The sequence below is a fragment of the Astatotilapia calliptera genome, chromosome 3, assembly GCF_964374335.1.
Source record: "Astatotilapia calliptera chromosome 3, fAstCal68.1, whole genome shotgun sequence".
Classification (NCBI taxonomy): Eukaryota; Metazoa; Chordata; class Actinopteri; order Cichliformes; family Cichlidae; genus Astatotilapia; species Astatotilapia calliptera.
Genome location: NC_137424.1, coordinates 71586665 through 71609147, shown reverse-complemented (window position 1 = coordinate 71609147; position 22483 = coordinate 71586665). Strand labels below are relative to the sequence as shown.

Here is a 22483-nt window from a genome sequence, read left to right as displayed (position 1 = left end):
ACAAGCTGTGCAGTTTCAATAACAGTGTAACTGTGATATTTTTCTCACCTTCTGTGTTGAAGTCATTTTTTCCTCTGTAGTGGCTGAGCTGAGTCCAAATGGCTGAAATTGTTCCTCTGTTGCTCCACCAGACTCTTCTCCTGTTACTCAGCTGGGACACAAAAAGTATATGTATTTTATCCCTGATAAAAAAAAAAAAGCAGAGCAAATAAACATGACTAAACTCCTCAGTGACAACAATACCTATGAAACTTCAATGTGGAAACTGAGAAGCAGCTACAACAAGAAATTCATCAGTTGTCACAAGAACCTGAAAGGGAAAAAGCCACTGACCCCCCTGCATATCACTGCCTTTACCCAGTGGATGCTACACCCTGTATATATGGACTTCTATAGATCCACAAGTCCGGCTCACACTCAATGGTAGCAGTACCACCTGAAGCACCTCATTAGATTCCACCTACTCCACCCAGACAACCCACATGGAAAGGATATATATAAATCTTATAAAGTTTGTATCCGTCTTGTGTGAAACTTGTATGAAAAGCATACAAGAGTGAAAACAGATATAAGACCCCTTGAAAATTATATAATGAAACTTCTATGTTTTGGATACTTACTAAAACAATACATGAAAGTAATGAGAAAGTGGCCACTTTCATGAGTAAATCATATAATTTTTTACTATTTCTTTTCCATATGGGAAGGTAAAGGGTGGTTGTATGTAGGGATGGGTATCGCTTAGGTTTTATCCGATACCAGGGCTGCACGATTAATCGTTAGAAAATCGCGATCTTGATTCATACTTTTGTGCGATCTCATTTCCAAATGACAACGATTAAAAAAAAAAAGAAAAACAAAGACGACGACTGTACCGCATTTTGATCCAGGACGTAATCTGCATGAAAACAAGCGCTCACTCTTCCTGCTCAACAAATGACAAGGGCGGAGCCTTATACCACGTGATACAGAAGCTGTGCCGTGTGATGCTAAAATTAGTAGGGAAAAAACATCGGAGAGCACATCAGGGAAGACGAGAAAGTGACAGGAGAAAATCCGTCCCGGTCAACCACCCAAACATCAATAACGGGAACCTTATACAGCGCTTCCCTATACCCGTCGAACTCCCGCAGGCACAAAGAAATTACAGAGGCCATTACTTATCACCTGACCAAAGATATGGCTCCCAGCAACACTGTGCAAAATGAGTGTTAGATTTGTATTGTTGATTGTCATTTATGCTTAGAAATATTTAACCATAGATGCTTAGAGGTGTATAATCAATTGTGTAGTGATAAGTTGTGTGATCTTTAACAGGCTACAGAGGCTTGGTGTGCATTCCACACCTACATCCTGGGAGCATGAGAGAGGTCATACCTTCTCTTATTGTTTTATGGTAGGATTAACGTAGCTACGTCTGTTTTAGTCTAAGTGCTTTTCTGTTTAGATGAACTGCTGGACTTCCTCACCGGGGGGGGTCTAGTCTACCCTCTTCCTGACCAAGGATGTTTGACCCTTTGATCAGCAGTCTCCCCACACACACACACACACACACACACACACACACACACACACACACACACACACACACACACACACACACACACACACAGGCAAGGTACTCTTTGTTTGTATGTAGACGTCGTATGTTAATGAACCTATGCATATTCATGTAACCTCAATAAAAGGATAGTGTATGGGAGAACGGACGAGACCAACTGGAGTCAAGCGGTTGTCCGGTTCTCTCCCGTGCACGAGTAACATGAAGAACTTTGCCTACTTGTGTCTTGCTTAGCAGTGTAATTATATTGTCTTAACGTTCCAGCGAATAGGTTTATGCTACAAACCTATCAATGAGAGATTTAGGAAAATGATCAACGCCCTAGACAAACGCTACACAGTGCTGTCCCGCAACTATTTTTCTATTGTTGCACTACCTGCTCTATACACGCAGTGTCGAGCAACGGTGGAGACGGAATTTCAAGCAGTACAACATTTTGCAGCAACAACAAATGTGAGACATTTGTTGTTTTTATGTTTATTTATTGTTTTTATGTTCAGTCTTAACTGTTACAAAGTTAATAAGTGCAATAAATATTTATATTGGAAAAGAAAATCATGAGAGAATCGTGATCTCAATTCTAAGGAAAAAAAACTCGTGATTCTCATTTTATGCAAAATCGTGCAGCCCTATCCGATACCTGTACCAACCTGGTACTTTTGAAACTGTACCAGTGCTTAAACGGTACTCAAACTGGTGCTTAAAGAATGGAGAACACAAAATTGGTCCAAAACCCTCTCATGTTCAGCTGTTTTTTTTGTAGAAAGATAACAATGTTAGCCTTTTCTGCAGCCATAGGGCATATATGGTATCACTCTTGGATGGAAGCAGTGCTTAAACAATGGAAAAAACACAAACTTTGTCCAAAACCCTCTCATGTTTAGCCGTTTTCCATTTTTTCTTTGGTCATTTTAGCCTTTTTGGCCAGGGTGAAGGGAGTATCTGCCATCAGACAAGAAGAAAGCCATGTAACTATGATGGTGTTTGCTAGTTCACCTTACATGCATTAATGTAATAACGTGGTTAGCCTACTCAACGTAAATTACACACGAACAACATTAATCTACATATATTGTTACAAATATATGTAAGAACTGAGCCAAATTTAGTAATGCCAACAAAATGAAATAACAATATTTGTATCTTATATATGATACATTCTTCCACAGGAGCTGCTGATCCAGTTCTACACTGCGGTCATTGAGTCTGTCCTGTGCTCCTCCATCACAGTCTGGTATGGAGCAGCCACTAAACAGAACAGGAGCAGACTGCAGCGGACTGTACGGGCAGCAGAAAGGATCATCGGCACCCCCCTGCCCTCCATCCAGGATCTGTACCTCTCAAGAACCAGGAAACGGGCAGGGAAAATCATCACAGAGTTGGGAGTTCGCCTTGTAATCGGAAGGTTGCCGGTTCGAGCCCCGGCTTGGAAAGTCTCGGTCATTGTGTCCTTGGGCAAGACACTTTACCCGTTGCCTACTGGTGGTGGTCAGAGGGCCCGGTGGCGCCAGTATCGGCAGCCTCGCCTCTGTCAGTGCGCCCCAGGGTGGCTGTGGCTACAATGTAGCTGCCATCACCAGTGTGTGAATGTGTGTGTGAATGGGTGGATGACTGGATATGTAAAGCGCTTTGGGGTCCTTAGGGACTAGTAAAGCGCTATATAAATACAGGCCAACAATCATGTTTTTGCGGTCCCACTTGCAGATACTCAAAAATTCAAACAAAGCTCATAAAAAAATAAACAGATGAATAAAAACAGTTTCTCTAAATACAGGCCATTTACCATTCACTAACTCGCAGGCAGTAGCTGCCCCGTCCTGCTTAGTGCCTGAGCTCAGATCATACCAATATTAGGGGGGATTTACGCACAGTCGTAAACACATACAAATCCTGATTTACAAGTACAAAATATTTATGATCACATTTTGAGCCCATACTTGAGCTTTGCCAGAAAATAGCGCGTCAGGCCAGAATCCTTTCCACGCCCACTCTTGTGACATCACGCTCCAAAGCCTCCTTCTCAGCAAGCTTCCACTACTCTCACCCTGGGGTTGCGCTCCCCCAGGCTTGTACCTGTGGCTTCATGTCCTGGGGTGGGGGTTGGTTGTTCTCCTGCCCTGCACCCCATCCTTTTGTTCATATTCCAAGACTATTTTTCTTTATGTATTCTTTCCCCCCAGCAACCGCCATATTATGATGTTGCAAGCAATCACAAACTCTACAGTGTGTCTAACTCCAATGTCTACCAAGCAATCTATTATTCTCAACAGAGCTAAACTCAACATAAACTGAACCCACATTAAAGTTAGCTCGATGCTTACCTTTAGACGAGCCCACAAACCGAGAGAAACTCCGCGATGAAGCTGGAACACTTTCCAAAAACAGGAAACAGATCAGGGAGCAGAGACCCACGTTGTTCCTGTAAGTTTACTACTTTACTCCCGTTTCATGAAAAAGCAGCTCTCTCTGCTCGACTCCTCTCCTACACACACACTTTGCTCCGCCCCCTTTACCCGGCTCCGCTGTGATTTGTTGCTGTGCGGTCACGTGACTCAGCTGCACAACGTAACCCCGTGGAGTGTTATTTCAAAAGTAGCGCCAATCTCCTTTTCCTAAACTCTTTTCCTTGGCCTCGATGAAAACGTCATCGTGGGGAGGACAACTGCTGAGAAGTCAGGAAAAGAGAGGAGCGGTGCTGAGAATTGGAACAGCCTTACGCTCGTCTCTCTGTAACAACGTGACACCGGATGTCCGCCTGTTGAAACTACATTGTGCAGAAGATGGACTACAAAACAAACATCTTACTTTGTCACAATGTGTTCTAACCCTGTTGTTTTATGGAGGTTATATAAACAGGAACAGCCTGTTAAAAATATTGCTTCATTATTGAGTTTGAATTTTAAAGAAGAACAAACAGTTAGGGTCAGATTTACTAACATCTGCAGCAGGTCAAACACGTCTTTTGATGTTAAAGAGCTGCGATTTACTGAAGAGACTGTCCTAAAACTCCAGTCAGTCCTCAAGCTGTGTTTTGAGGTGAGCCCCACTTATTTTTACTTATTTATAGCACAGCAAAGAGTCAGCTGTTCACAGATGCTCTCCAGCTGATTTTTACTGAACTGAAGTGGCTTCTTCATAGAGAGATTAAAGCACACTGTTAGTAGATCATCCTGTAATTGTGACATCACAATAATTTGCCTCACTTTACAAATCTGTAACTTCTATAACATATAAAATTAAATATATAATACAATAAGTACTTTGTGAAGGACTTTGCTGACATCTTGGCTGAATACATGCCAAAATATGATTGTGTTCCTATTGTTGGGGGCTTTGATATTCATGTGTGTTGTCCTGATATGCCCATTGCAAAGGGCTTTTAAGGCCTTACTGATTCTTTTAATGTGGTGCAATGTGTGACCTGTCCCACACATGAATGTGGACACACACTTGATCTTGTTTTATCTCATGTTTTGTTTTGGGTTTTTTTGTTTTGTTTTTAATGTAGAGATTTGTGATGCTGTGTTTTCTGACCACAGTCCTGTGATGGTTGAAGTTCCTCTTGCCTGTACCTCAGTTAAACCTCACGCTGCTGCTCGGCGCTGACGAGTTTTTAACTCCTCCCTTGCTGAGCAGTTTTCATCAGTGTTAACCAGAACTGCAAAATCCCAGATTTTTAATGCAGCCAGAACTGAGCTCATGATTTTATTCCACCTGCCAGACTGCTTTGGACTGCTTTGCACATGGCTTAATTAAAATCCAGCCATTCTAAAACTAAATCTGAGCCCTGGCTGAACGACACGACCCGAGCTGTAAGACACGAGTGCCGTCGAGCTGAGCACATATTCAGATGTAGCCCCAAAATTTTTACATACTGTAGTCAAACACCTGTTTAAAAAAAACCTGTTCTTGATCTTACGATTCTTGCAAATTACAGGCCTTTCTTCTAACTACCTTTTCTTTCCAAAATTCTTGAAAAGAGAGTTGACAGTCAATGAATGACCTTCCTGAAAAAGCAAAATGTTTTACACGTTTTCAAATTTGGTTTTAAACCCTTTCATAGGCAGCACGGTGGCACGGTGGTTAGCACTGTTGCCGCACAGCAAGAAGGTCCTGAGTTCAATTCCACCATCAGGCTGGGGTCTTTCTGTGTGGAGTTTGCATGTTCTCCCCGTGTTTGCGTGGGTTCCCTCCGGGTACTCCGGCTTCCTCCCACCGTCCAAAGACATGCAGCTTGTGGGGATAGGTTAATTGGAAAATCTAAATTGCCACTAGGTGTGAATGTGCGAGTGAATGTGAGTGTGAATGGTTGTCTGTCCTTGTGTGTTGGCCCTGCGACAGACTGGCGACCTGTCCAGGGTGTACCCCGCCTCTCGCCCTGTGACAGCTGGGATAGGCTCCAGCGTCCCTGCGACCCTGAAAAGGATAAGCGAATGGATGGATGGACCCTTTCATAGCACTGAATCAGCCATTTTAAAAGTTTTTAATGACATATTTTTAGCCACTGATGCTGGGGACTGTGTTGTTCTTGTACTTTTAGATTTGACAGTTGCATTTGATACTGTGGATCATGCATTTTACTCTGTCATTTGGAGCACTGGGTGGGCACTTGAGTGGTTCAGGTCCTACTTGGCGGGGCAAATATTTTGTGTCAGTCTCTGTGACCATGTGTCGTCCTCCGCTCCTCTCTTGTGTGGTGTCCCACAGAGCTCAGTTCTAGGCCCCCTTCTCTTTTCTTTGTATCTGCTCTCTCTTGGATCTATACTGAGAAAACACAGCATTGCATTTCACTTCTATGCTGATGACTGTCAGATATATGTCCCTCTACATAAAAAAGGCACATATTCCATACAACCATTACTTCAGTGTCTTGATGACATTAAGGCTTGGATGTCTCTTAACTTTTTAAAATTCAATGATAAAAAGACTGAGGTGATGATTTTTGGTAGCCCCACTGAGATGCCAAATGTATATTTAGATTCCTTGGCTCGGTATGTTAAGCCAACTGTCACAAACCTGCTGGTCAAAGTGGACTGTAATGAGAAAAGATGACATTATATGCCACTGTAAATGCACTGCCTAATTGTTACCTCTCCCCACTGCCTTCAGTGGCAGGCAGCAGGAAATTTTAAGTTACAAATCAATATTGTCTGCATGGACAGATATTCCACATTCCATATATCATCATTCAGGTCCTGCATCAATACATTTCCATATTTTTATATCTATAAAAAAAGCTGACACTTGCTAGACTCTATCAAAGGTGTGAGCATCACAGAAGATGCCTTTGTGTCGAAGTAGCTAGAATAGAATAGAATAGAATAGAAAACTTTATTTGTCAATTTCTTCAAATGTACTTGCCATACAAAGGAATTGAAATTACATTTCACTCTGTCCCATGCGTAGACATTGACAACAATAAAGTGCAGATGCACAACAGCTGAGGATAAAACACAGAAAAACACGAAGTTGATTTTCCTGGCCTGGGATTTTATAAAAATATTCAGCAGTACATCGAAAACGAAAGAAAACCATTAATCAACATATGAACCTTAGCTGATGCTGCTGAAGTGAAGCAGAGCAAAGTTACAGAGGTTTTATTAGAGACACGGCTAAGCGTTTTGAAATTTCGCATAATTTTAAAAAGTTTGAATTTTTTCAGTAGCCTATTGAACAGCAGAAATGAGACTTTCTTTTCAGAATTAGGTAAAAGGGAAAAAACAGCGGCCGACAGCGCTGTAAACAACGGTAGACTTGTGCGTAATAAACAAGTGAATAATGCAGAAAACAGATTTTTTTGACGGGAAACTGTTCTTGAAGTACACATAGACAGAAAGACAGAGAGAGAGGGAGAGAGCTGTGCATGAAGTGTGATTTTATTGTTGTGGAAGTAAAACAGCAAAAGTTCATGACGATGTTTATGTGAAGGGTTGGATCTTCTTTAGCTGCTGGTTTAGTCAATATTGTTTGGAGAGAGACAAAACCTGCAGCTTCAGAATCTAGTGGAAAAAGGGCATGAACTCAAAGCACGGATCAGCGGGCTGTCGGCTTTCAGCCCCGACCGTGTCCGTGCTGTCGTGAGAGAAAGGCGACATCTCGCTGATTCTGATCCGTCGGTGGATCCACGCTTTGTGTTTACGTCTTTGTGCAGAATCGTGTTCCTGCTCTCATTTACTATTTCAGCTGTTTGGTTGTTGTTATTTGTTGAAATTTTCTGAGGTTTAACCTGAAATTCTGGCATTTTGGTCAAAATAAATTTGTATTAAAAAATCATTTCAGGATTTTAATGAATCGATATTACATTATCCAAGCTAGAACCGATTTTAATCGATAAATCGATAATTAAAAACCCACCCCTATACATAACTTTGTGGACATGTAGCCAACAGTAATGTTATAACGTTCTTTGCAGATATATAAGTGATCTAAAATTTAATACTTGCTTTTAAAAGTTTATTCTTTGGCCACCACGCTTCAGCCATCTGCTGGGGTTTTTTCTTTTTTGAAAAAAATAGCCACAGCCACCACTGCGCTATGAATTCTGGCCTATGTTGGGACATAATCAGCCTTCAAATGGGGCCTCGAGGGATGCAGACGAAGTATAGATAGATAATATAAGTGTAGATACTTACATGAAAACAAACATAATAACTTGATACTGTCACTGGGTTTAAACTAAAGGAGTGTTCACAAGAAATCATCAGTATCAAACTGTGACAATAAAAAAATGTTCATTAAAGCAATCAAGAATGAGTTTGATGTGAATCTTTGGTAATGCATGGGGGAAGCTCTGTGCCAATTTTATCAACAGCTACGGATTTTATCCTTTTCTGGATGCAATACCTTGGCCTCCAGTAACACTATATGGAATCTTAGAGTCATTTTGACCAGGATTTCTCCTTTAATGGAAATATTAAGCAAATATTTATGACTGCTTTCTTCCATTGCTGCAATATCTTGAAAATCAGAAATATCCTGTCCCAGAGTGATGCTGAAAAACTCGTTCATGCATTTATTTCTTCTTGTCGGGAATATTGTAATTCATTATTATCAGGATCTTCTTTTTTGCGTTGGGACACAGGCAGGATGCGATGGCTGCTGTTTTATCCATGTGTGGATGCACATACCCAGCTCCCAAATTGTACCCAAATACTGTACGTCCCTCCATCCAACCACACACTTCAGGGACTGTGACCACCCACTGCACATGCTCCACCGTGGTATCACTATGAATGACAACATCATCCAGGTGGCAAACAGCATATGCAGTGTGAGGACGCAGCTATCGCTACAGCAGGTGCTGAAAAATGCCCGAGTCTTCAAACAAACCTAACAGAAGCGTGATGAATGGTACGAACCCTGCACTCACTTCTTAATTACCTGGAAGCACCTTAAAGACAACCGGCCCCTCTCAACTGCAACAAATCATCTGGAGAAAAGGTAAACATAGGAGACCAAACACTGAGGAACAAATCCTCGTTTCATCCTATGATAACAGCATTTTCACCATTTCAGCCAATTCCTTTTGCACAATTTGTCTCTTGTGCTTAGGCAACCTGTAGGGCCATGAACGCACTTTCCAGGTTGCGTTTCAAATTGGTGCTGCATGAGAGTCTTGCAGATGGTCGGGGGATGAACACATCTGCAAACTACTGTTGCAATGCAGGAACATCTGCTTTATTGGAACGTGTGAGATGCTAATCACAATGCATCTTAAACACACTCATGTTAAAACGTCATGCCCACATCTTGTTTTTAAGAAAAATTAATCATCTTTTCCTTGAAGATCATTTCAGAGTTTTTAATGAGCTGCAGGAACTGTGCCGAGAGCAGCCAAGTCTCCTCCTCTGATAAACCTCCACATGTACCACTAAAAACATTTAAATTAGTTTGAATTGGAAATCATGGCTCAAACTACTTGCTGTGAGACCATTTCTTTATTTTTCACACCAAACTGTTTTATAAGACAAACTTTACACAGAGTTCAACAATTATAACTGATGCTTTAACAGTATCAGGATTTCATAATGCAAACTTCAAATCAAAAGGAAAACAGCTGCAGAACATGTGGATCAAAATGAATTCATTAAAAAAAAAACAAGGTGGACTTCAAGGATACAGTAAATACACTAAAGTGAAAGGAGGAGCCAAAAATAGATGTTTAATAGGATTTAAATTAACTAAAAGTAGTCACCTGTGATCTTTAAAATGGTTCTGATGTGTGCTGCTGTTTTTAACTTTTAACAGTTCTTTGCTGCCACTGTGAATATTGTGTTCTTTCCCTAATTAAATAAAGGTTACACAGCATCACTGCTCCATCTTCTGGAAAACAAAAAAAAGGTATTACATGGAAATACAGCCCAAAACCAGTTCAGCTTCACTACAGTTCGCTTACCGTCCAAATCGTTCCACAGACGATGCCATCTCTCATCTCCTCCACACATCACTCACTCACTTGGACACTAGAAGGGGGAATTATGTTAAAATGCTCTTCATAGACTACAGCTCTGCATTTAACACCATAATTCCCTCCACACTCACCACCAAGCTGGAGCATCTGGGACTCAGCTCATCTATGTGTCAGTGGATCTCCAACTTCCTAACTGGCAGACCACAGGCCTACCTGAAGGAGATTAGGAATCTGGAGAACTGGTGCCAGAGGAACAACCTCCTTCTAAACGTCAGTAAGACAAAGGAGCTGATAGTGGACTTCAGCACTAAGCAGGAGAGGAACTACCAGACCCCCGTCATCAACGAGTGCCCAGTGGAGAGAGTGGACAGCTTCAAATACCTCGGAGTTCATATCACGCAGGACCTGTCATGGTCCTGTCACATCAACACCGTGGTGAAAAAGGCCCGACAGCGTCTCTACCACCTCAGACGCTTGAGAGACTTCCAACTGCCCTCCAAGGTGCTCAGGAACTTTTACTCGTGCACCATAGAGAGCATCCTGACGGGAAACATCTTAACCTGGTTCGGGAACAGCACCATGCAGGACAGACGAGCTCTACAGAGGGTTGTGCGGTCAGCTGAGCGCACCATCCGCTCCGAGCTCCCTGACCTGCACTCAATCTACAGCAGGCGGTGCTGGACCAAGGCCAGGAAGATCGTGAAGGACCTCAGCCATCCCAACAACAGACTGTTCTCTCTGTTGAGGTCAGGAAAGCGATTCCGCTCCCTGAAGACCAACACAGAGAGACTGAGGAGGAGCTTCTTCCCACAGGCGATACGGTCTCTCAATCACACCACCACACAGTACTGACCCACACATACAGTTCTTACACACACACTGGACTTTCTGGACTTTGGTTTTGCACAACAGTGGTCACTATATTCTTCATTTCCAGTTAATACTTGTACAGCTGCTGTTATTGTGTATATATTTATTTATATATAGATTTCTTCATACATTCTTATATAGTTCTATATTGTGTATTGTGTATTTTGTTGTACAGTTATTTTATTTTCAACTTTAATTTATATATTTATCTTTATCTTATTCTTCCCAGTTAAATTTACCCTTCATTCTAATTTGTGTTGTACAGTTATTTCATTTTTAACCTTAATTTATATTCTATTCCTTCCTAGTTAAATTTACCCTTTTTAATTTTTCATATTTATTTCCTATCTTATTCATAGCCTTTTCCTTTTTTGTTTTCTTTAGGTCACGAGCAGTTGTCCAAGCATTTCACTACATATCGTACTGTGTATGACTGTGTACGTGACAAATAAAATTTGAATTTGAATTTGAAATTTGAGTTTCTTTTTTCTGGACATAAAGTCACAGCAGGTGTTGTTTCAAAGCTGGTGAACAGATTTAGTTCATTTTGGAAGTTTTAAGAGCAACTGCTGTGAAAATATTTGCTTGTTTTGGGAGAAAAGGATTTAAGAGAAGATTTTACCACAGCAAAAGTTTAAATATGAATGAAGGATTGAAATTTAACTGAGGTGAAACATGCAATGAATACGTAAAAAAATAAGTTAATGTTGGAAAAGCTAAAAAAGTTCAAATAAAAGAAATGATTTACATATCCATATTTGATTTTTGATAGAATACCAGTTTGGTTAAAAAAAAGAAAGAAAAGACATTCCTATAACTTTAATAGTACAACTACTAAACACTACTGTGTCCTAAGGGAACAAATGTTAAAATGTAACAGGGATAACATTTTAGAGAATTAAGATCCCTCAAAGGAAAAAACAAACTTGATATACATATCTATACATGCAGCTTCCTAAATGTAACATTCAGGATTATTCACTGCAGGTCCAGAAATCAGAGCTACCTCATCAGATCCAAGTGTGACATCAGCTGACACTCTTTACAGGAGATTCCATCTGAACTCTGTGGAGCCTGATCTCAAGGTTTTTAAGTCTGAGCCTGAAACCAGAAGAGGATCTTTCTCTCTCTTCAGATTCATTGTGATCCAGTGATTTCAGTCCTGCATGATCAGGCTGATGTTTGCACAGAGCAGATAATGAAGTGAAGGTTTTTGCACATTGGTAACAGTGAAACAGTTTATTTACAGCGTGGGATCGTTTGTGTTCGGAGTATGAACTGAGATTCCTGAAGCTCTTGTCACACTGGTCACAGCTGAAGTTCACTTCCATGTGTGTACGTTCATGTTTGTTACGATGACCTGATTGTGAGATGATTTTGTCACAGTGTCTGCACTTGTATGGTGTCTCTCCTGTGTGGATTCCCTTATGCTTTTTCATTGAGCTCATGTCCAGTGTTGAAGGATGACCCACACTGGTCACAGATGTGCTTTTTGACCCCACTGTGGAAGAGTTCGTGTATTTTTAATGTACTTGGTGTGTGGAAGCCTCTCCCACATTCATTGCAGTAGTTCATTTGTCTCCAGTGTGTCTACGTTGATGTGGATTTAGGTCCAGTTGATGATTGGAAGTTTTTCCACAAAGCTGACAAAGAAACTCTTTCCCACCACCACAGTGACGACAGGGCTGAGAACTGGATCCATCTGTGTTGCTCTGCTTTATTTATTTTTATCCTGAATGTCGCCTGAAATAAAGAGCATCTCTGCCAACGTCCAATTACTTTTACTGTTTACATTATAACACTCAGCTTACTGACTGAAAATGAGTCTTCATTTTCCCAAACAGTTCATTCAGTATAACTCCGTAAGTTTACTGATCAGACTTGTTCCAAACAGTCAGGTTAAAAATACAGGATAAAAAGGTAAATACATCCTCACAGTAACTGCACTTGTAGAGTTACTTTCTGGTGTGGATCTGTTGGTGTTTATTCAGCTGATGTGGAGATTTAAAAGTCTTCTCACACAGGTCACATTTATAAGGTCTCTCCTCAGTGTGGCTAAACATGTGTTGTTGTAACTGTGCATCTGTTGTAAACAGTTTCCCACACTGATCACAGCAGCAAACATCATTTCCAATGTGAATCCGTAGGTGACTATTTCGGTACTGTTTGTCGCTGAAACGTTTTCCACAAAAGTTGCAGCTGTACGCCTTAATTCCAGAGTGGGTAACTAGATGCTTCTGTAAGTTTCGACTTTGAGCAAAAGCTTTACCACACAACTCACAGTAGTGTGCTTTAACTACAATGTGGATGAGTTGGTGTTTTTTTTTTAAGCCAAATGCTACGTAAAAGACTTTCCACACAAATCACAGCTATACGTTTTAACTCCACTGTGGATGAGTTGGTGTGTTTTTAAGCTTCCAGCCTGGGTAAAAGACTTTCCACACAAGTCGCAGCTGTAAGGTTTAACTCCACTGTGGATGATTTGGTGTGTTTTTAAGTCTCCAGCCTGGGTAAAAGACTTTCCACACAAGTCGCAGCTGTAAGGTTTAACTCCACTGTGGATGAGTTGGTGTGTTTTTAAGCTTCCAGCCTGGGTAAAAGACTTTCCACACAAGTCGCAGCTGTAAGGTTTAAATCCACTGTGGATGAGTTGGTGTCTTTTCAAGTCTCCAGCCCGGGTAAAATCCTTCCCACACTCATCACAGCTGTAGGTTTTCTCTCCCTTTCTTCTGTGAGGTTTGTCGGCCTCCTGAGAGCGCTGACTTCTTGCTCCATGTTGGTCCTGCAGTGACAGAGATACAAACAGAGGCAGTGAGTGAAATGCAGTCGTGGAACAAACTGTAACTCCCTCTATTAGCGGAATCAAACATGTCAACAAACACATTGTAGGTGTGTTTCCACCACCTTCTGGTCATAGTATCACATTTCAATGATGTGCTACAATGGCAGTTGTAATGAAAAATACATATTGAAGAAATATTGATAAGTGGAGAAAATATTTTACTCATAAAAAATTGAGATCAATTTTTGTTATTGTTGTTTCAATGTGTGCCGATAAAAATTATGTTTGTATCTTCTTGTAACATCTGAGTTTTTTGTTTGTGAATGTAGATTCTGTGTATATATGGAGGAGCCCGGGATGGAAAAGATAAAGCTGCTGTTAACATGTTTTTAAAAACCAACAAGCTGTGCAGTTTCAATAACAGTGTAACTGTGATATTTTTCTCACCTTCTGTGTTGAAGTCATTTTTTCCTCTGTAGTGGCTGAGCTGAGTCCAAATGGCTGAAATTGTTCCTCTGTTGCTCCACCAGACTCTTCTCCTGTTACTCAGCTGGGACACAAAAAGTATATGTATTTTATCCCTGATAAAAAAAAAAAAAAGCAGAGCAAATAAACACGACTAAACTCCTCAGTGACAACAATACCTATGAAACTTCAATGTGGAAACTGAGAAGCAGCTACAACAAGAAATTCATCAGTTGTCACAAGAACCTGAAAGGGAAAAAGCCACTGACCCCCCTGCATATCACTGCCTTTACCCAGTGGATGCATGTTCTTTTTGTTTTCATATTTTAATTTATATTTAATTGTGTTGTGGTTTGCAGTGTTTTGTGTTCTTTCACTTTAAATTTGTTTAAAAGGAAAAAAGCTGAAAATTTAAATAGTTAAAAGTTGAAATGTAAATAGTTGGTTTTTGTATTAAATTATTTATTTATTACATTTTGTGTGGAGTGAATAAATAAAAGTATATTTACAGTGGCCCCTAGAGACAAAGCACGTAAAAACTCCAAAACACGTACAAAACACAACAGAAGTGCTCCAGGATGCTCGGGCGCAGTGTTGAGCTTTTGTTACCTAGTGGCCACACAAGCCAGCAAGTACCAACGACCGGATTTGGTGTGTGGTAGTAACAGGTAAATGAACTTTTTTTTTTAATTATTTGAATATATATGAGTGCTTGTGTATAAATACACAAACAATACACATATGCTTTCAACTGTGTAATTTAAGTGATCAATCTACTGCTACACAAAACAAAACAACTACACAACACACTAACTACACAAGACAACACAACGCACTAACTACACACTCCACACTAAAGGTCACAAATCTCAAAACTCTCTTTCTCTCTGACACTCGCTCGCTCTGTCTCACTGCCATCACTCCCAAAACTTTCCACTCTTCCTAAACAACCAATTCCCAAGTGTTGCCGTTTTTTGTTTTTTTTTAATGGGTGGACAACATGGTACATTTTCCACCAAGAGAAAAGAGGTGGCTATTTTTTTTCCCTTTTTTACTGTTTTCGTGACGATACTATTTAGAAGAAAGCATGGCTTAGATCTATTTTTTAATCATAACTCTGGATTTAGTGGCTTGTCATTAAAATGTAAAATCCGGTGTATACTTTAAAGTCCGAACTTTCAACAACTGAAATAGAGACTCGGCGTGACTGCAGTTTGTTGCTATGTCAGCTTAAATCGGTCATGTGATTTGGAGGTGCAGTGTGTCTGTGGACCCCAGAGAGTTAATAACACTCACCTTCATTCCATTTCCAGAGCCCAACAACTAACCACCTGAAATTCTCATGGAGTTGATTCAAATAATAAATAAAATGATGGGCCGTTGGAGGTTTACCCAGTGCTACAGTGGTCATATCAGCAGGGGGGGTTCTCTGTGAATTTCACGTTCATGGCAGCGTGCTAGGTGCCTGCTCAGATTTGAAGTTTAATTTTTTCCTATAGAAAGGAGTTTTCTTCCCACACAGAGTGCAGTGGACACTAATGTTTTTGTCACTTTTTACCGAATCAAACTCAAAGTAATATACAGTGGGGCAAAAAAGTATTTAGTCAGCCACCGATTGTGCAAGTTCCCCCACCTAAAATGATGACAGAGGTCAGTAATTTGCACCAGAGGTACACTTCAACTGTGAGAGACAGAATGTGGAAAAAAAAGTGAATTCACATGGTAGGATTTGTAAAGAATTTATTCGTAAATCAGGGTGGAAAATAAGTATTTGGTCACCTCAAACATGGAAAATCTCTGGCTCTCACAGACCTGTAACGTCTTCTGTAAGACGCTTTTCTGTCCCCCACTCGTTACCTGTATGAATGGCACCTGTTTGAACTCATCATCTGTATAAAAGACACCTGTCCACAGCCTCAAACAGTCAGACTCCAAACTCCGCCATGGCCAAGACCAAAGAGCTTTCGAAGGACACCAGGAAAAGTATTGTAGACCTGCACCAGACTGGGAAGAGTGAATCTACAATAGGCAAGCAGCTTGGTGTGAAAAAATCAACTGTGGGAGCAATCATCAGAAAATGGAAGACGTACAAGACCACTGATAATCTCCCTCGATCTGGGGCTCCACGCAAGATCTCATCCCGTGGGGTCAAAATGATCATGAGAACGGTGAGCAAAGATCCCAGAACCACACGGGGGGACCTGGTGAATGACCTGCAGACAGCTGGGACCAAAGTAACAAAGGTCACCATCAGTAACACACTACAACGGCAGGGAATCAAATCCCGCAGTGCCAGACGTGTTCCGCTGCTGAAGCCAGTGCATGTCCAGGCCCGTCTGAAGTTTGCCAGAGAGCACATGGATGATACAGCAGAGGATTGGGAGAATGTCATGTGGTCAGATGAAACCAAAGTAGAACTTTTTGGTATAAACTCAACTCGTCGTGTTTGGAGGAAGAAGAATACTGAGTTGCATCCCAAGAACACCATACCTACTGTGAAGCATGGGGGTGGAAACATCATGCTATGGGGCTGTTTTTCTGCCAAGGGGACAGGACGACTGATCCGTGTTAAGGACAGAATGAATGGGGCCATGTATCGTGAGATTTTGAGCCAAAACCTCCTTCCATCAGTGAGAACTTTGAAGATGAAACGAGGCTGGGTCTTCCAACATGACAATGATCCAAAACACACCGCCCGGGCAACAAAGGAGTGGCTCTGTAAGAAGCATTTGAAAGTCCTGGAGTGGCCTAGCCAGTCTCCAGACCTCAACCCCATAGAAAATCTGTGGCGGGAGTTGAAAGTCCGTGTTGCTCGGCGACAGCCCCAAAACATCACTGCTCTCGAGAAGATCTGCATGGAGGAATGGGCCAAAATACCAGCTACTGTGTGTGCAAACCTGGTAAAGACCTATAGTAAACGTTTGACCTCTGTTATTGCCAACAAAGGTTATGTTACAAAGTATTGAGTTGTATTTTTCTTATTGACCAAATACTTATTTTCCACCCTGATTTACGAATAAATTCTTTACAAATCCTACCATGTGGATTCATGGATTTTTTTTTCACATTCTGTCTCTCACAGTTGAAGTGTACCTCTGGTGCAAATTACTGACCTCTGTCATCATTTTAGGTGGGGGAACATGCACAATCGGTGGCTGACTAAATACTTTTTTGCCCCACTGTAAGCACTTCCACGCTTTAAACGCTGCATGGTCCTACTTTCTCCTGCACTCCATATTATCCTGCACTCCATATTATCCGTTGTTGATCTGCATACGTCTGCTGCTGCCACGAACGTCGCATGCTCATACGTCATTGTCACGAGACACTCTCACAAACAAAATCACGGTTTAGTAACATAGTAAGGCAGCATGCTTATGGGAAATGCTCTTCCTGGGATCTTCCTTTCCAATGTACGATCACTCAGGAATAAGACAGACGAACTGGCCCTGATGAGAAGCATGAACAGAGACTTTGCCTCCTCCTGTGTGTTATGTTTTACGGAGTCGTGGCTCTGTGAGGACATCCCGGACAGCGCGCTAAAGCTGGATGGTTTTCATCTGCTGCGTGCGGACCGGCAGGCCTCTCTCTCTGGTAAGACCAAAGCTGGAGGTGTCTGCTTCTACATTAATAGTGGCTGGTGCACAGATGTGACAGTGATTGCTCAGCACTGCTCTCCCTCTCTGGAATATCTTTTTATTCACTGCAAACCGTTTTATTCTCCGCGGGAGTTTGCTTCATTCATCCTGGCCGCTGTTTACATCCCGCCAGATGCGGATGCGCAGGCAGCTCAGTGCACACTCGCGGAGCAGATTCTCCACACGGAGCGGACATTCCCGGACTCTCTCATCATTGCTCTTGGGGACTTTAACAAAGCCAATCTGAGCCATGAGCTTCCCAAATACAAGCAGTATATTAAATGCCCGACCAGAGAGGAGAGGACATTAGACCACTGTTACAGCACGATCAGCGGGGCCTATCGCGCGGTACCCCGCGCTTCACTCGGACTTTCTGACCACGTCATGATCCACCTAATCCCCGCGTACAGATAGAGGCTGAAGCTCTCCAAACCTGTCGTGAGGACCAAAAAACTGTGGAGCAACGAGGCTGTGGAGGAGCTTCGCACGTGTTTGGAGTCTACAGACTGGGACACAATGAAGGCTGCTTCTAACAGCTTGGACGAGTTTACGGACACTGTCACCTCCTATATCCACTTCTGTGAGGACAGCATTGTGCCATCACGCACCAGGGTGAGTTATAACAATGACAAACCCTGGTTTACTCCTAAACTCAAAAAGCTGTGGCTGGAAAAGAGTAAGGCGTTCAGAAGTGGAGACAGAGACTGCTACAGAGAGGCCAAGTACAGGTTCACTAAAGAAGTGGACATTGCTAAATATCAGCACTCTGAGAAGATGCAGCAGCAGATCTCAGAGAATGACTCGGCCTCTGTGTGGAAAGGTTTTAGGAATATCACCAACTACAAGCCTAAAACCCCCCACTCCACTGATGACTTGCTCTTGGCCAACACCCTTAACGACTTTTACTGCCATTTTGACGAGCCATCAGGCAGCCTTCACACCTCCAACGGCCCCAACAATAGAGACACTTTGGACACTCATTCCCCCACCTCTCCCCCCTCCATAGAGCCATCACCACCTTCAAACACTTCACCTACAACACCCCCCTCCTCACCCCACACAAAAGAGGATTTCACACCACCTCCTCCCACCACAACTCTTCATATTCATGAAGCAGATGTGAGGAAGCAGTTTAGGAGTCTGAATGCTCGGAAAGCTCCCGGCCCAGACGGTGTGTCTCCTGCCACCCTCAGACATTGTGCAAACGAGCTGGCCCCAGTGTTTTCTGGCATCTTCAACTCCTCACTGCAGGCATGTCATGTGCCTGCCTGCTTCAAGTCCTCTACCATAATCCCTGTCCCCAAGAAACCTAGGATCACTGGACTAAATGACTACAGACCCGTGGCTCTGACATCTGTGGTCATGAAGTCATTTGAGCGCCTAGTTCTCTCCCATCTCAAGACCCTAACGGCCCCCCTCCTGGACCCCCTGCAGTTTGCATATAGAGCCAACAGGTCTGTAGACGACGCCATCAACATGGCCCTACACTTCATCCTGCAGCATCTGGACTCCCCAGGAACCTACGCCAGGATCCTGTTTGTGGACTTCAGCTCTGCCTTCAACACCATCCTTCCAGACCATCTCCGAGGCAAGCTTTCCCAGATGAATGTGCCTGATCCCACCTGCCGGTGGATCACTGACTTCCTGAAGGACAGGAAGCAGCATGTGAGGCTGGGACAGAATGTCTCGGACTCCCGGACCATCAGCACTGGCTCCCCTCAGGGCTGTGTTCTTTCTCCTCTGCTCTTCTCCCTGTACACCAACTGCTGCACCTCCACCCACCAGTCTGTCAAGCTAATCAAGTTTGCAGATGACACCACCGTTATTGGACTCATCTCGGACGGGGATGAGTCTGCCTACAGGAGGGAGGTTGAACGTCTGGTGTCCTGGTGCAGCCACAACAACCTGGTGCTGAATGCCCAGAAGACAGTGGAGATTATTGTGGACTTCAGGAAGCACACAGCCCCACTCCCCCCCATCATCCTGACTGACACCCCCATCACCTCTGTGGACTCATTCCGCTTCCTGGGTACCACCATCACCCAGTGGGAGCCCACCATCACCTCCGTCATTAATAAAGCCCAGCAGAGGATGTACTTCCTGAGGCAGCTGAAGAAATTCAACCTGCCAACACGGACGATGATGCAATTCTACACTGCAATCATCGAGTCCATCCTCACCTCCTCCATCACCGTGTGGTACGCTGGAGCCACTATCAGGGACAAACAGAGACTGCAGCGTATTGTGCGCTCTGCTGAGAAGGTGATTGGCTGCAGACTCCCATCTCTGCAGGACCTGTACACCTCCAGGACACTGGGGCGTGCAGCTCGGATCTCAGCTGACCCTTCTCACCCTGGACACAGTCTGTTTGACCTGCTCCCCTCAGGCAGGAGGCTCCGGTCCATTCGCACCAGAACCTCTCGCCATAAGAACAGTTTCTTCCCCTCTGCTGTTGGACACATGAACAATAACCGTATGACTGTTCCCACCACTAACACATGACCCTACGCTGTGTTCACTGCATCATTCCATGTTTGGCACTGATCACCACCTGCACTCATGTATATATCATGTATATATCTATCTACTTAGCACTTTTAATTCTTATTCTCATTTTTATTTTCATGTCTATTTAAGCGTAATTTATGACAGTATGTTTGCACTGAAGCACCGCAGCAATTTCCTAATGTTGTAAACCTGCTCAACATTTGGCAATAAAACCCTTTCTGATTTTGATTCTGATTCTGAAAGTAACAGTAATCTAATTACTTTTTTGCAATACTAATCCCTTACTTAACTCGTTACTTGAAAAAAAGTAATCCGATTACAGTTACACATTACTTATAACGCATTACTGCCCATCTCTGCTGATGACTGACTGGAACAGTATGATTCACATTTTACATTAACACCATCCTCACACATGGTTTACATATGGCCACTAGAGGGAGATGTTGGACTTTAAACACTAACATGGATACAAGCAGATCATCAGTGATGCTTCCTCAGTGTGATGACTCCTCCCTCTCTGCTTGTTTCTTCTTTCCCCCTTTCTTATTTCCTGTTGTGCATATCATTGATTTCCCTACTGAGCTCTTCTCCTCGTCTCCTCCATCCTCCTGCCCATGACTGGATTGCCAGATTACTAATAATGTTTTGATATCAATTAAATATGACTTTTGACACAGCTTCATCATAATTAGTTGTGTTAAAACACAACTAGAGCTTTATTTCAAGTTTTCAGATGTAAAAGTGCTCATGGCACGTTTTATATTTAGGGACACTTTGAATTAAATTCACAACACAGACAGATGTCACAAATGCTACACCTCTACATCGTGCATCATAGGTGCTCTGGTAAGCCCTGACATGGTATTTTGAATTGATTATTTTTGTTGTAAAAATTTGTCTTTGGTATGTTTCCTGTTTTATTTTGGAGTTTTACTTCTTTAAGGCAGAAGAAGTCACTTTGATGATGATGAAACGTTTCTCCAGCTAAAAACGCTGTGTCCAGAGTTACACTGGATCATCTCTGCAGCAGGAGGACAAATGAGCACCTGATGTGACAAACATCTTTCTTCTTACTCCTTCCTTTAAAATCACAGCCTCTGAACTGAAACAATGTTTTTCATGGTTCTCCTGTGAAGTATCTAAGCTTTTCTTGTCACAGACCCACATAACCAACATCCACCATCACATAATGAACCAGAGGAGTGTGAAAGCAGGCTGATTTTCCAAGCACCGAGCTCCTTCGAGTCCTTCACTTCATTATTATCTCCAACTTCACCACATACAAACTGACAGATTAGTGTGCACTGGGTTAAACTGTCTGGTTCTGGCACTGACATGAAAAAAACAGGTTCAACATCATAATCAGAAGTTAAATACGTAACTTTGTTTTTTCTCAGTGGGCTGGATTCTGAGAATACGTTTTACAACTTTATTGGTATCTACATGCATGAACGCAAGACAGCGATGATAAGAAAAAGGAGATGTGAGTGGTCCACGTGTAAAACGCGCAGCCCCAAGTTTTAAACCAGCCTCGTTTTCACTTTAATGTCTGGCTGATGACGCATGAACCATGTGTGAGACGTGTATTTACAGCTAAATTAGAGTATGTGAATAAAGTGTGTCTGTGTGACTCTCTGGGTGAAACTGAGAGAGTGCCAGTGGGTTTGTGGGGTGATGCGACCGGAAATCTGCTGCATGAAACTGATGAAAAATCCACTTTCTTTATGAGACAGAAAAAGAGAAAGCAGGAAGGAGGTATTTGTGGCTCTGAGAGACAAAGTGAGGGAGATCAACCTGCGGCTTTTCCTTCCTGCTCATCTTTAAACTAAAAAATAACACAAATGAAGGTTTGTGGTGTGATGGTGATGCATATTTGTACGTCCCAAAGTTCTGGTCGAAGCATTCGTTGGAAATTCAAAAGAAGCTGTGAAAACCTCCACGTCTGAAGACTTTGAAGAAACACCCACCAGCGTGTGAACACTATGCTCATTCCTTTCCGATGAACAGCCCACTGAGAACGACAAGCTGAGCCTGCTGTTCACGTGTTTTTTTCTCATTCGGCTTCCTGTACGTTAAGACCGAGTCTGACAACAGGAAGTTGCAGCGACCTGAACCAAACCTCAAACAGCGAGGTGTTTGAGTTTTCAGTACCACGAAGATCGACTCAGACGCTCGCCTGGAGTCTCTGAGGCTGCTGAGAGACGAGGAAAAAGCCATCTCAGAGTTTGAGGCTGTTTCTGTTCCAC

General features: G+C 42.5%; 1 protein-coding gene across 3 annotated transcripts in view; it reads right to left on the bottom strand.

The window, feature by feature from the left end:
• Positions 1–4069, bottom strand: part of LOC145425769 (uncharacterized) — a 51318-nt gene extending 47249 nt beyond the window's left edge. Inside the window, exons 1-2 of one of the 3 annotated variants that reach the window (XR_013906510.1) lie at positions 3883–4069; positions 49–151 (exon numbers count right to left, since the gene is read on the bottom strand). The gene's annotated coding sequence lies outside the window, so the exon portion shown is untranslated. Of the gene's footprint in view, positions 1–48; positions 183–3882 lie in introns of all 3 variants that reach the window. The other 2 variants (XR_013906511.1, XM_080299092.1) reach the window with 2 other exon arrangements.
• Positions 4070–22483: the final 18414 nt, after the last annotated feature.